Below are 14,111 nucleotides of genomic sequence, written 5' to 3'. Positions count from 1 at the left end.
CAGAGCTACACTCTCTGAAGTTAGGTGTCCCGGGCATGGTGATATCAGCAGCAATGATTACACATACTGTACTAATGGTCTGACTTTGATGACGGTGCCTATTGGTGTCGCTGTGGCAATTCCTGCAAGGTTATTGTGCTTATATATATATATATATATATATATATATATATATATATATATATATATATATATATATATATATATATATATATATATATATATATATATATATATAAAACTTAGGCACATTACTCAACTGTGTGTTTTTACTTTATCATTATTCATTGTGCTCAAGTTCTCTGTATACCGTTAGTAAACTCACAGCACTGGGGAAATTTTAGTGTTGACGGTGTTCAATTGATTTAAGTTATGCCTCGCCCCTGAATAATTTTCCTTCAAGAAGGGAATATTCGAGAAAACGTGACCGGTTACAGGGATTTGAAAGTGTTGCCAACCGTAGGGACATGTCCCTAAATCTAGGGACATTTGACTCTCAAAGGTGCAGGGACGTGGGGACGCCCAGGCAAAATTCTTAAAAACCTAGGGATTTTGGATATTCATTGATGATTAGTACATTTTTCTGTAAGAAACGTAGCAGTCAGAGAATGTAATGATAAAATATGGACATCTACTAGAATCTCAGAGCGACATTTAGAAAGAGTGGGAAGCTTTGCCACCATTTCAGTGCTGATGAAGGTAACCTTCTTCAGAAAAGCTGTGAAGAACTTTGGTTGTATCTTTCCAAACTAAGGAATTTTTCGGACCAATATGCTTTTTACCGCTCTAGCAAAGCTCATCCTAACTTTGCCACATTCCAGTGCAGAAACAGAGATGATCTCTATTGCAGATGCAAAGACAAAAAAAGAGGAATAGGATGGGACGTGAGTTACTAGACTCCTTACATTTACCAATTCTAATATGATATCCAAACATAAAAACTGTCTTGATTTTGCAATATGGAGATTGCAGGGAGGCACTTGGCACTTCTTAATAAAAAATGTATGATCACAATGAGTAAAGCTTCCTGTTTTCTTTCTATTCATGCCTTTAGTTACACTGCTGTGTTGATTGTGAATGGAATCTGATTATGAAATGCTGAAAGTGTTACAATCTGTTTCATCAGAGCTAAGGATAAAAATCCACATCCAGAACTATGGCAGGAGATATGACATCGCTCTGTTTACTATTCCTCTTTCATATAATCTATAGGCTACCTTGTATTTTCACCCTCTCGTGATCATCATGAATAATTAAAGGAACTACTTAGGCAATGAAACATTATCAAGTTAACTATACCGAAAACAATGTAAACTTTTATTTTTTCCAGTTCTTAATTGATAAGAGGAATAGAGAAAATTGGGTGCATATTGAAACAAAATAACCTACTTTTCTCTAATAAACATCAAATGTCATTGCGTTCATTATCTGGCTCTCCTTTCTCCATGAAGCTTATTAATCACTTCACAAGAACCATATTATGTGCATTTCTTGTTGAAAATTAAGTTTAATTCATGAAGGGATATGCATTAGGATTTTGTACGCAGGGACACGTAGGGACTTTTCATGATTTCTTTAGGGATATTTGGACCAAAACGAATGTTTGGGTTGGCAACACTGTTCGGACGGGCAGCTCTCTCTAGCAGCTAGCCGGCCCGGCCGCTGCCTTTCAGTCATTCATCGGGCATCATGAGGGTGGGTATTGCTCTGTGTCTCCGAAGTACTTACAGGTACTTTCCCACTCCCATCTGGCTAGGAGGGAATCGTGCCCAGCCACTCAAGTGGCACCACCTACCACCCTGTGACACTTCTGACCTCAACTTCAAAGAGGAGAAGATCGAAATGAGGAGGAAAATGGCTAAAACTGGAGGTTGTGTATGTCTGCCGAGAGCAAGGTCGGCCATTGTATGGAGTGTTTCCATGCCTACCATACTTCTGAACATTGTGTTAGAAAAGATTGTAGATATGCTCATATATCCTGGTTTAGTATGCACCAAGATATAAAATTAGTGTAACAGTGAATAAGGAGACTAATGAGAGATTGCAGTGCTCAACACACTAGCAGAAGTGATGCTAAGTTACTGTATTCAGGATTGCTATACGGTGTGTTGTAACTTCAGTTACTATTATGCTCACAGAGCATACTGCAGAGCTTGTGATTTTGCTTGTAGCTTACATCCATACCACAGTACATTGCAACAACACTGATTTTTATAGAAAATTTGTGAATAACTTTGGTGTGTGCGTGCGTGTGCACGGAAGTCACCTCCCAAACATCGTCCCACGTGGTTTGGTGGCCACTTGCAACACGCTCGCCGACCACACAACTCATCTCTTCAACTAGCTCTCCCTTTGACCCTAGACCAACTACGGACCTCATGATTGCTTCAAAGGTTAGTAGAATGATTGAAGATGCCAGTGGGTCAAAACAGCTCGTGAGAGTACCATATTTTTCCCACATTTGTTGCACAAAGACACGGGTAAAAAAAAAAAAAGTCCGCAGTCTAAGGGTTAATCCCTTCACAAATACCGGGTCTCGGAAGCTGAATAAAAGTTTCATGTACTGTGTAATAGCTAACGATGAATTCGAACTCTAGTGTGCTTGTGGTACAAGTTGTGTTTAGCTTACCATCATCCAAGTGTAGTTTTCTTTCCCTGCTTTCCACACAGTTAACCCGCCGCATCCTGGCAAATTTTTCAAGTGACCCCCCCCTCCCCACCGATCTCGGCAGATTTTCGAAGTTTTTTCTAAAACCTCCGCATTTTATGAGAAACATCGTAAAGTCAGAGAGAAAGTGCTCAGTTAAGTTTAGAAATACCAGTAAAGGTAACAGTACCCTCTACCAGTAAAGGTAACAGTACCCTCACCATGGTACCGTGTTATCTCAGGCCAGGCTCCAGAGAAGACATTTTCTTGGGAGGGGCAACTATTCCAAACCACTCATTATATGTAAATATTTATTTGGTACGAATTTACATGTACAGTATATGTAGTACAAGAGTATATTGGTTTTCACACAACCCTTCTCAGGTAAGCACTACCGTCAAGGTAACGGGAGACTCAGGGAATAGCCTGGATCCATTTTCTCTCCTAGGCCTTGGTAGCTGGTTACACATCTTTCAGCTTCAGTATCAGAGGGCATTAGGCTGCCCTCTTTACACAACACACACATCCACATTATATCACATTGCCTTAAACCAGCTATCCTTTCTCCATGAAAACACCAATCTTGTCATTACATATCCCTGCTGTCCCCCCCCCCCATGAAAATAATCATGGCTGCTGCTATACTGGGAATTAGCGCGGTGGTTTCTTAGGTGACCACCACCGGCAGGGCTGGGTCGTCTGCACAGGGCCCTCCCGGCCATCATCAAGCGACTGTGCCACCTCCAGTGTTGCGGCACCCAAAATCTGCTCGTCAGTGTAAAATTATCTTTTGCAATATTAGGGGACTTCACTCCAACATCAGCTCTGTTCAAAATTTCCTTCAGTTTGAATCCCCTGATCTATTTTTGACATGCAGAAGTAAGCTCCACCTCTGATTTAGCTAAATTTAATTTTCCTGGTTTTATCTTGATTCAAATTTTCAGACCCAAAGGTGTATGTTGCCTTGCTAAATCAGAAGTTGCTCTGGAGGAGATTACTAAATTTAATTGTCCTTATTTCGACTATTCCATATGCAAATTAATTTTTTTGTGTAAAATTAAGTATTTCTGTTGTGTTTATCGTTCCCCTAATGCCCCACCAGAGCTGAGTTTATCTGACTGTCTTCACAACTAAGTGTCCTTAGCATTAATACTGCATCAGAAATTACTATTCTGGGTGATTTTAATGTCCATATTCTGGGTGATTTTAATGTCCATAATGTTGAATGGCTCACTTATTCAGCCAGAACTGATGACTCTGGTCTTGAATGTGAGCTATTTGCAGACTCATTTAATCTCACCCAGTTAGTCAGTCAACCCACCCGTGTACCAGACAACCCCGATCAAATCCCCACCTATTGGACTTGTTTCTAACAACCAATTCAGATCATTATAATGTCGAAGTGAAGTCCCCCCTCAGATCCTCGGATCATTGTCTGATTCAAGCCACCATTCAACACCTACCACACCCTCCTGCTCTGCACCTGTCGTGGTGCCTAAATGGCACTACGACAGGGCAGACTGGGAGGGACTCCATAATTTTTTCATGGATGTTCCTTGGACCTCCTTTTTCTCCCAAGATGCAAATTCCACATTAGGCCACATACAGGATTTCATTAAAGTTGGCATGAAAACATTCATTTCCCATTATAGTTACAGAAAAAGATGTAATTCTTTTAAATGGTTTGACCACAATTGTGCTAGAGTAACAGAACATTTAACAATAGCCTATAACACTTATACAAGGATCAAAACCAAAGAAGCCTTTAACTGTTATAAAAATATCAGAAACCATGCCAAAACTATTATCAATCTTCCTAAATCAAACTTTCTACATAGACAGGCTAACAAACTACTAAACAACCCAAATGATAACAAAATATTCTGGTCAACCCTTAATTCATTCAAAACCAATTTCACTAACACCTCTTCCATTCCACCTTTACAGTCCCCCAGTGGAAATCTAGTAAGTGACCCACGTGGAAAAGCCAAACTTCTTGTTGACATAGTTTCAACAATCAACCCAAAATACAGAAAATCACAATACTCCTGTACTTGATTTTGATTCCCCTCAAATACCGGTACCTCTTTTCGTGATTCACACGATACGTACAAGCTGTATTACAGAATCTCTCAGCAGACATTGCTACTGGTCCAGATGAAATTCCTTCAACAGTCCTTAAAAATTGCTCCTCAGTGTTGGCTCCTGTATTGGCAAAATTTTTCCACTTATGCATCCGTACCTCAACTTTCCAGCCTCGTGGAAAGAAGCAAATATCCATCATGTTCCTAAAAAGGGGGGAACTTCAGATCCATCAAACTATAGACCAGTTACAATAACTTCCATTCTCGGTAAAGCTTTTGAGACACTAGGCTAATTAACAAACACATAATCAAGCTTCTAGAAGTCAATAAATTAATCAGTGATCGGCAGTGTGGCTTTAGACAAGAACGTTCAACTGTAGACATTCTTTGCCTTCTTACCCATTAGATTAACAAAACAATAGACCAACATGGTGAAATTCACACAATAGCACTTGATATATCAAAAGCATTTGACAGAGTATGGCGCTGGGCCTAATTGACTAAGATGTCACACTGTGGCCTTGCATCACTGGTTCCTCTAATTTCTTCTTACCTTCATAATAGACCAATACGGGTCATGGTAGATGAAATTTATTCTCAGCTTCATTCCATAAATCCTGGCGTACCGGTACCTCAGGGATTAGTTTTGGCGCCAACCCTCTTTCTCATTCATGTAAATGACGTCCTATCTATCACTCACAACCCAGTACACTCTTATGCTGATGACTCGACTCTTCATAGTTCATTCACATTTAGTACCTGCTTTACACAATTTGATATAAATTACCAAATAAACAGCAATTTCTCTGAACCCTCCCAACAACGTCCAAGCTTCACTTCCATACGATAGAGTTGGTATCACAATACTGTCATGTAGTAACTTTTTCACTTCCATGCTCACTTCCCTGTTTCTCATCACTGCCTTCAAGGAACCAGCAACCCTTCTTCCCTGCTGTACCCTTTCAAGCACTTCACCCTCCACCCCTCCATCCTTACTCATCACACTACCCAAGTACTTAAACGTACTCACATTTTCCAATTCCTCACCATCCAACCTTGCTGTACATTCACTGACCACCTCTCTCAAAGACCATCACTTTACTCTTCACTACATTCATCTTTAGATTCCGTTTCATACACACTCTCCCAAACTCATCCACCAAGCCTTGCAGCTCCCCTTCGTCTTCACTCAACAACACAGTATTATCTGTAAAGAGCAGTACAGGGAGTTTCCGAACACTGCCCTCTTCATCAGGGCCACTCCAACGTCCACTACCCTACCTTGTACCTCTTTTATTACCCCATCCATGTACAGATTGAACAACCATGGAGACATGACACATCCCTGTTTCAATCCAACCTTCAAAGAGAAAAATTCACTCAGTTCACCATCCACACCCACTGCAGCCTTAGTCAAGAGTGAGAGCAGTGAAAATGATTTATTTAAGAGGAGCCTGTGGAGTCACATGGAGAGACAGGCTGACAAATGAGGATATAAAGGAGCGTTGTGGTGTGGATGTGGATGTGATAGGAAGCTTTAGGAGGAATACTCTGAGGTGGTTTGGCCATGTGGAGAGGATGGAGGGTGAAGGACTGATGAAGGGAGTGTGAGTGAGGTGGAGGCCGGGAGAGGGAGGGGGAGGCCGAGGTTGAGATGGAGGGATGGGATGAAGAGGTATATGAGAGAGGGGTGTGTGAGTTGGGAGCAGGGCAGTGAAATGGCGGGGGACAGGGCGACTTGGAGGCGATTTGTTTGTGGCCACCCCGAACGTGCTTGAGGCTTCTGGCAATAGATAGAGATAGATAGATAGAATTTCTCTGAACCAGAACCTTTCTAAAATTAATCAATGGGGGCAAACAAATCTGGTCTCATTTAATGCTCAGAAAACTAAATACATTAATTTCTCCAACAGAAAGAATCCTTCAGACACACAATTTTAGATGTCAGTATTCCCATGTCCACTATAATTGATATCCTAGGTGTTACTCTAAACCTCAACCTAAGCTGGACGGCATATGTAAAATCCCATGCTAAAAATACTTCAAAAAAACTGGGACTTACGTACAGAGTTCGTGAGTTCTTCACTGACGAGCAGATGGTCACAATATACAAAAGTCATGTGCGTTCTCAGATCGAATACTGTTCACCACTGTGGAGTAGATGTGGAATGGTTGCATTGAGGCAGTTGGACAAAATTCAAAATAAAGCCATTAGATTAATCAATAATCCTGCCATTATGCAGGACCTTCCTCCATTATCAGTACGTAGAGATGTTCCTTCTTTAGCTTTATTTATCGATATATTTACCGTCAGTGCTCTGACAAACTGACTTCAATCGTGCCTCCCCTTCACATTTTCTCCCGAAATACTCAGGCAGCTGGGAACGCCCATGAACTCACACTCTCTCCTCCGCAGTGCAGAACCTCTGCTTATCAAAATTCATTTATCCCCAGAACTACTACTCTCTGGAATTCACTTCCTGGGAGTTGTTTCCCACAGACATTTAATCCACTTCAATTCTAATCCAGTTGTTATAAATATTTTATGAATGGAGGATGCTTTTAGGCTCATGGACTTTTTTTTCCTTTGTTTTTCCTTTCTTCATATATTATCTATATAATAAATATATATATGGGCAATATAAGCATTATTCACTCACCAAATACATCAACCAATGGCACCTTCCTTTACGACCTTACTGCTTCATCACTTCTGCTTGTTTCTTCCTCTGGGTTGTTTCTTCCTTTGTCCTCCACCTCGGGAATCACTTTCGCCTTGAATTTTGTAATTGGAGAGACCATGGTGCGACATGTTTTTACTGGCCAGGTCACTGCTAACAGGTGAGTTGCCGAGAAAATGGCGTGCGGGGGGGGGAGGGGGGTCAGGTGGGGCCAGGCATTATCCCTGCCATTCATTGGATAGAGGAAGGTCTCCCACATGTGTCTACCAAAAATCACCCGTGAAACTTGAAAAACGTACAAGTGACGGACCTCACAACTGCAAAATGTATGGATACGTTGTCAGGTGTCACTGTGACAAAATTTGGCAACGTATCCATACGTCGTCGGGACGCCTCGGGTTAATGTGGGCAATAGAAATGGCGGCTGTTCTGACTCATTCGGAATTACCACCTACTGCTTTAATTGTTTATTGAACTAAAACAAGGTCTGTTAGTTCATAAAATCAACAACAAACATAGCTTCACAAACTTAACTTATGGTACTGTTACGGTATATAAAAGCTACTGCCATTATCAGTATTAACGTTATTGGACCTCTTCCCATTTTTTTACTTTTAAGTTCGAAGTCCATAGATGCTAACTCACGTATTTCAAAGCATAGGTTGTTACCTCCATACAGTACATTATAATCATTATTTCATTCCATTTCATACAAATTGTATACATTTCATTTACAGTATAGTCTGACAATCGATGATGTTAGAAGCAGTAGCATTTTATTTAATATTGATAAGGAACCATTAACCAACGAAGGTGCTAGTTCTTAGATTTCAGCACGACTTAGAGCCGTCATTCTCCTGTTAAATCCTCTGCTTCTAACACATGACAGTTATATATATAAAGTACGCATTGTTGCTCACATTCAGGACTTCACAATGGAGGAAAAGTTTTCACATACAGCTCTAGGACGACTTTGGACAGAGGAAACTAGAAACGAGTCTTTGTTAACTTGCTTTGAATCCTCTGACTGACCTTCATCTAAATAAATTTGTCCACTGTTAGCTGGATTAGAATACCAATGTTCCAGCGACGAAATAGTTACTATAGTGAGTTTACTCTAACCTGAAAAAGGTCCTTAACCCCCTTTAAACTTGGTTAATGTCAAAGTGTAGCTAGATCGAAGACACACTCAACTGAATAAAATAATTTGATTGAGAAAAATTGTCCCGAATATGAGAGGGCTAACCTTGTCTGGCAGAATCAAGAAGTTCGGCCCTTTGATTGCAAATTATGTACATACTTTGTATTTTGCTTGGCTACCACAGACGATTTACAACGCTCAGTAGAGACCTAGGACTCGGAAATTGTTCAAGATTATCATGCTTTAACTTTTGCACGATAATATATAGGTTCACATTATATACCAGTTTACCATGCACGAATTTATTCTGCTCATAGAAATTTTAAACAGTCGAAGGTTCATGGACAATTGTTTTTTAGCCTTTTGTGCTCTGCTTTCCCCACAAGATTGAGAAATATGCGAACGAGAGTGTTTGATGACGAACAGTGGGGCAAGAAGGCAATTTGTTCGTGACCACCCCGTCTTCTAGTATTCTGGGATATTTCTTCGCTGACGACGGTGTTGGGCATTTTCGAAAGGTTTATGCCCAAAGTCTTGACCAATGGGCTTTGCAGGTGGTGGGAGCTGGAAAGAGGAGGACAGGACGCAAGATATCATCCCCGAAACATTCCACGTCCACTAAAGGGTTAGAGAAGTTAAGAGTTTGGACGGATGAAGAGGCTAAAAGGTGAAAGAAAGTTTTTATTAGATTCTGAATATTCCTGGAAGGGGTGGATGGAACCACAGCGGAACGTTGTATGGCATTAGGTTCGTATTTCCCCTGGCACAGGAGGGTTCTTAACACTTCGTGTTTAGAGACTTATTTTGCACATTGCACATAGATAATCCTCCACTGTGTTTTGATGCAAACTGTGTAGATATTTAAAAAAAAAAACACGTAACTAGTCTACAAGGCAGTATTAAGGAGAAATACCGGTACACGTTGGAAATCACAAAGGAGGAAGCGTTACGAAGTAGCCCTAAAAATAATAATAATAATACTTATTGTTTTTATGGCTGGGGCGGGAGTTCTGGTAAGGGGGTGGGATATGATTGGTGGTAAGGACATTAAGAGGATTGGAAGAGCTAATCAGAAAGAGAAGAACGGGAAAAGGATGGAAGAAAAAATGGGAGATAAAAAGGTGGTAGGACAAGTGGGAGAGGAAGGGGCATATGAGAGAGAGAGAGAGAGAGGAGGGAAGTGATGGAAGAGACAAATGATAACGGAGTAAAGGGGAATGAGAGGTGAGGATGGGTAGAAGATGGAATGGAAGGAACCAGTCAGAATTACCTTGTAGACGGAAGGATAGAGAAGATAAGAGAGGACAGCTTAAAAGAAGAAATAGGAGGATAGAAGAGGAGCCTTTAAGAAAACATAAAAGGACGGAGGAAAAACGAGGAAGTTAGGGAATCAGTGAAATAAGAGAAGAGGATGAGGAAAAGATTTAGGCTAATGGAGGTTTAAAAGAAATTTAATGGAGAAAAGAGTGCAAGGAATGGAAGGAGAGGAGCGGAAGAGAGAAAAAATGGAGTGATAAAGGAACAGTAATAGTTGGGAAAGTTGCATATATATTTTTTTTATGGTAGGAAGAAGAAACCAAAGGCCACAAGCCCGAAAAACTGTTCCTTCCAAGAGAAAGACAAAATACAAGAGAGAGCCAAATTCAAGCTGTGATCATTTCGAGATGACTGCATTTAAAAGACTGGAGATCATAGCTAGCAGGAAATACAGGATGAGGGAAACAGTTCCAGAGATGATCTGTTGCATAAATGAAGGACTGGGAGTAACGGTTAACTCTTGCATTAGAGAGCTGGGCAGAAAAGGGATGAGAGTTTGCTGCTAGACGGGTGCTACCCGCCCGTCGTAGAGGTGGAGGGATGCAAGCAGACAGTTCAGAGGAGCAGTGACCATAACGATAGAAAAGTGATAAAGATGCAACAGTGCGGCGAAGAGACAGAGATTGAAGGGAGCCAGTAAGAGGAGAGTTAATGAGACGAAAAGTCTTTGACTCCACCCTATTGAAAAAAGCTGTATGTGAGGAGCCTTCCCACACATGAGAGTTGTATTCTACACAGGGACGAATAAAACCCCTGTATAAAGTCAACAACTGTGCAGGGGTAAAGAACGAACGGAGTCGGCCTAGCACACCCAGTCTCTTGGAAGCAGATTTTACGAGATGTAATATGATTTTTCCAAGACAAGTCCTGAGTGAATGAAACCCCAAGCATATTCATGGATGATGCAGGATTAAGCTGAATATTATTAAACGTTAGTGGGTACTCCTGTGGAAGATTTTGTTGCGTTGATGGGTGTAAGAACTGAGTCTTTGATGCATTAAAAACAACCATATTATTTTTACCCCAGTCAGAGATACGAGCCAAGTCAGACATTAGGTGTGCCATAGCCTCATCCCTTGTTTGTTGAAGTAACTGCTGAGAAGGACGTTGCGAGAACCGAACGGAAAAGTGAGTGGTGGAGTCGTCGGCGTACGACTGGATAGGGTTAGATGTACAGCTTAGAAGGTAGTTGATGAATAAGAGGAAGAGAGTTGGTGAAAGGACAGAGCTCTGAGGAACACCACTCTAGGAGAAGAACGATGGCCGTCTACAACAGCGGCTATAGAACGACCAGAAAGGAAGCTATAGATTAAAGCATAGATAGAAGGATAGAGACCGTAAGAGGGCAGTTTGGAAGATTTATGCCAGACTCGATCGAAAGCCTTTGAGATGTCAAGTGCAATGGCAAAGCTTTCGCGAAAGTCCCGAAAGGAGGATGACCAGAAGTCCGAAAGGTAGGTGAGAAGATCGCCAGTGGAGCGTTCCTGACGGAACCCATACTTACGATCAGAAAGAAGGTTGACAATGTTACAGAAATTCTGATTAAGGGAAGGAAGTGAGAGGAGCGTAATAAATGGGGAGCTACAGTATAAGAAAAAAGAGAGGGAAAATGAGGTCGGAAATAGAGAGGAGACGAAGAGAAGAAAGATGCAATGAGAAAGAAGAAAAAAAGGAAGAGATGGAGAAGCTGGAAAGCAAGGACAGGAGATTAAAGAGAGAAGAAGAAAAAAAAGGAGAGGAAGACAGGGCATGGAAAGATTGAAATGAGAAAGTAAAAGAATAGACTGCATACGAGACACAAAAGGAGAATAGAAAAAAATACTCTCAGGCTGCAGTCACTCACTCAGCTCAGTAGAATCGACTGTAGTTAGTGGGAATAGAATGATGGAGTTGTCCCGGCCATGAAGGGATTAATGGTAGAAGTATTAATGTTCTCAGGCACCTATAGTAATTCATCTGAACTGAGTCAGGCGTTAGCGCGATTAGAATAATACAGCTTTCCCGATCTTGTGTGGGTTAATTAGAGAGGAGATGAAACAAAGAAGCGATAGGGAGAGCGAAAAAAGAGGTAGGAAAAATGAAAAAAATAAGATATAGGAAAAGCGAAAGAAAGAAGAGGTGAGAAGAGTGAAAGAAAGAAGAAATAGGGAAGGGTGAAAGAAAGAATAGGTAGGAAGAGTGAAAAAAAGAAGAAGTAGAAGAGTGAATGAAAGAAAAGGTAGGAAAAGTGAATGAAAGAAGAGGTAGGAAGAGTACCGTAAAACATTGATGGAAAGAGGCTCGGAGAAATGCATAATAGCCTATGACATAACAAGGCAGGAGTAAGAAAGAAAGAATGGTAGGGAGGGAAGAGAAGACATACCGTATAGGATTTGTGTGTGTGTGTGTGTGTGTGTGTGTGTCCAACTCAGGGCAAAGGCTTCAGGGCTTATCCCATGGCCTGTCCGACTCTGGGCAAAGGCTTGAGGGGCCTATCCCATGGCTCAGTAGGCTAGTCCTCCTACACCTCCGCATGTCACCACTTCGGCGCTAATACCCACCGTCCATACTGAAAACTTGCTAGGGCTGTCTCATACAGGACTGGTGTACTGGTATTAGCGGAAGTACTTTTACGACATGTCGGGGGGTCTTCTGGTAGATCAGGAGGGTCTGCATTAATGAAGTTCAAATCCTTAAACTTCCGTGTCCCACCCGGGATTCGATCCTGGCCCACTGGGACTGCAGGCCGCCTGTCTGCCGATCTCGCCACCGAAGCGAGATGCAATTTGACAATAGGATAAGAAAGAAAAAGACAGAGAGGAAATGAAAGGAATTAAACCCTCAGAAATGCAGAGCAGGACGATAGAAGAAAAAGCACGAGGAGGAGGAGAGGACAACGACTGGAGACGAAGAGAATGAAAGAGACAGAGAGTAATAAGAAGAACTGGAAAGAAACGAGAAGAATGTAAAAGTGATGGAAAATCAGAAGAGGAGCATAAACACAGTAAACACGAAAAAGGAAGGATGGAGATAAGAGAAAACAGATGAAGAGGAAGGGCAAGGACAAGAAAAGAAAGAAAGAGAAGAAAATAAACGAGGAGGAAGAGACAGGGAAAATCCATAGTAAAGCACAAGATTAAGTTTGAAAAGAAAAGGCAGAATGGGAATGAGAGGGAAAGAAAAGATTAAGGAAAAAGGCGGAGACAAAATAGGGAAAGAAATACAGGGAAGTGAATTAGTGTTTGAGAAGAGTACAGAGGAGAAGGAGTGGTATAGAGACAAAAAACAAAATGATAATAAAAGTCGAAAAAGAACACTAAAATAAAATTAATATCTGGAAGGGTTAGAAGGAAGTATGAATTGTTATTGAGGTGAAGCGTAGATAGAAAAGAGAAATATTTGGGAATATTGCAGAGAGAGAAATATAGGAACAAATAGAAGAGTTAGTTGTCAGTACGGAGAGACTGATTCACTACACCGCAAGATGATTTTGACCAGATGAGATGAAACTGGTGTTGAAGTGTGAAGAGAACACAGTAGAGAAATTAAACACTCTCAGAAATGGGGAATGGAGTGGCAAGAGAAATATCAAGAAAATACTAGAGAAGAAAGAAATTTAAAAGTATACCATGAGATAAAGGAGGAGTTAGACGCCATACATTACTTAGTTGTGGTGCTCATCTCAGCAACTTTGGCCTTTAAGACTGTGGCGCGTTATTCGCCCCCTGTCTTACGAAACAAGGACACTGGGTACAACACAGTTACTTCCCCTAGGTGTTGCCCTAGGTACTTGTTTTAGCTACCAACTCTTAAAGGGTGGATGGACATCTAAGTCAATTGGCGGTCAGTTTCCCCACAAAGACTAGAAGAGTGGCAGTAAAGTCGCCGTGGCAGTAAAGGGCCGGTAGTTTCGTAGCTAGCAAAATATCCACTCTCTTAGGTCAGTGTTAAGAAAAGAAACACAGTATGGTATGTGAGAGGAAACATAGTTCATTAAAGGCAGTGATTTGTGTTTGTGAGGGAAGGCTCAGAGGACGAGGTGAAGAAGACTGAATTATGGAAAGGAGGAGAAAAATGAAGACTAGAATGATAAAAATGTTAGTATTACGTGGAAGTAAAGTGGAGAATGATTGGACAGTTTGATAAGAGTAGTAACGGAAGATACTAAAATGAGGATGGAAGGATATAATGCAAGGAAAATGTGGTAAGGATTCCGGGAAAGACAGGAGTTGAAAAATATACTGATGCAGATAAATGAAATG

Source organism: Coenobita brevimanus, chromosome 23, assembly GCF_032717465.1.
Source record: "Coenobita brevimanus isolate Jiangsu-jjx chromosome 23, ASM3271746v2, whole genome shotgun sequence".
Taxonomy (NCBI): Eukaryota; Metazoa; Arthropoda; class Malacostraca; order Decapoda; family Coenobitidae; genus Coenobita; species Coenobita brevimanus.
This window is presented reverse-complemented; position numbering follows the sequence as displayed.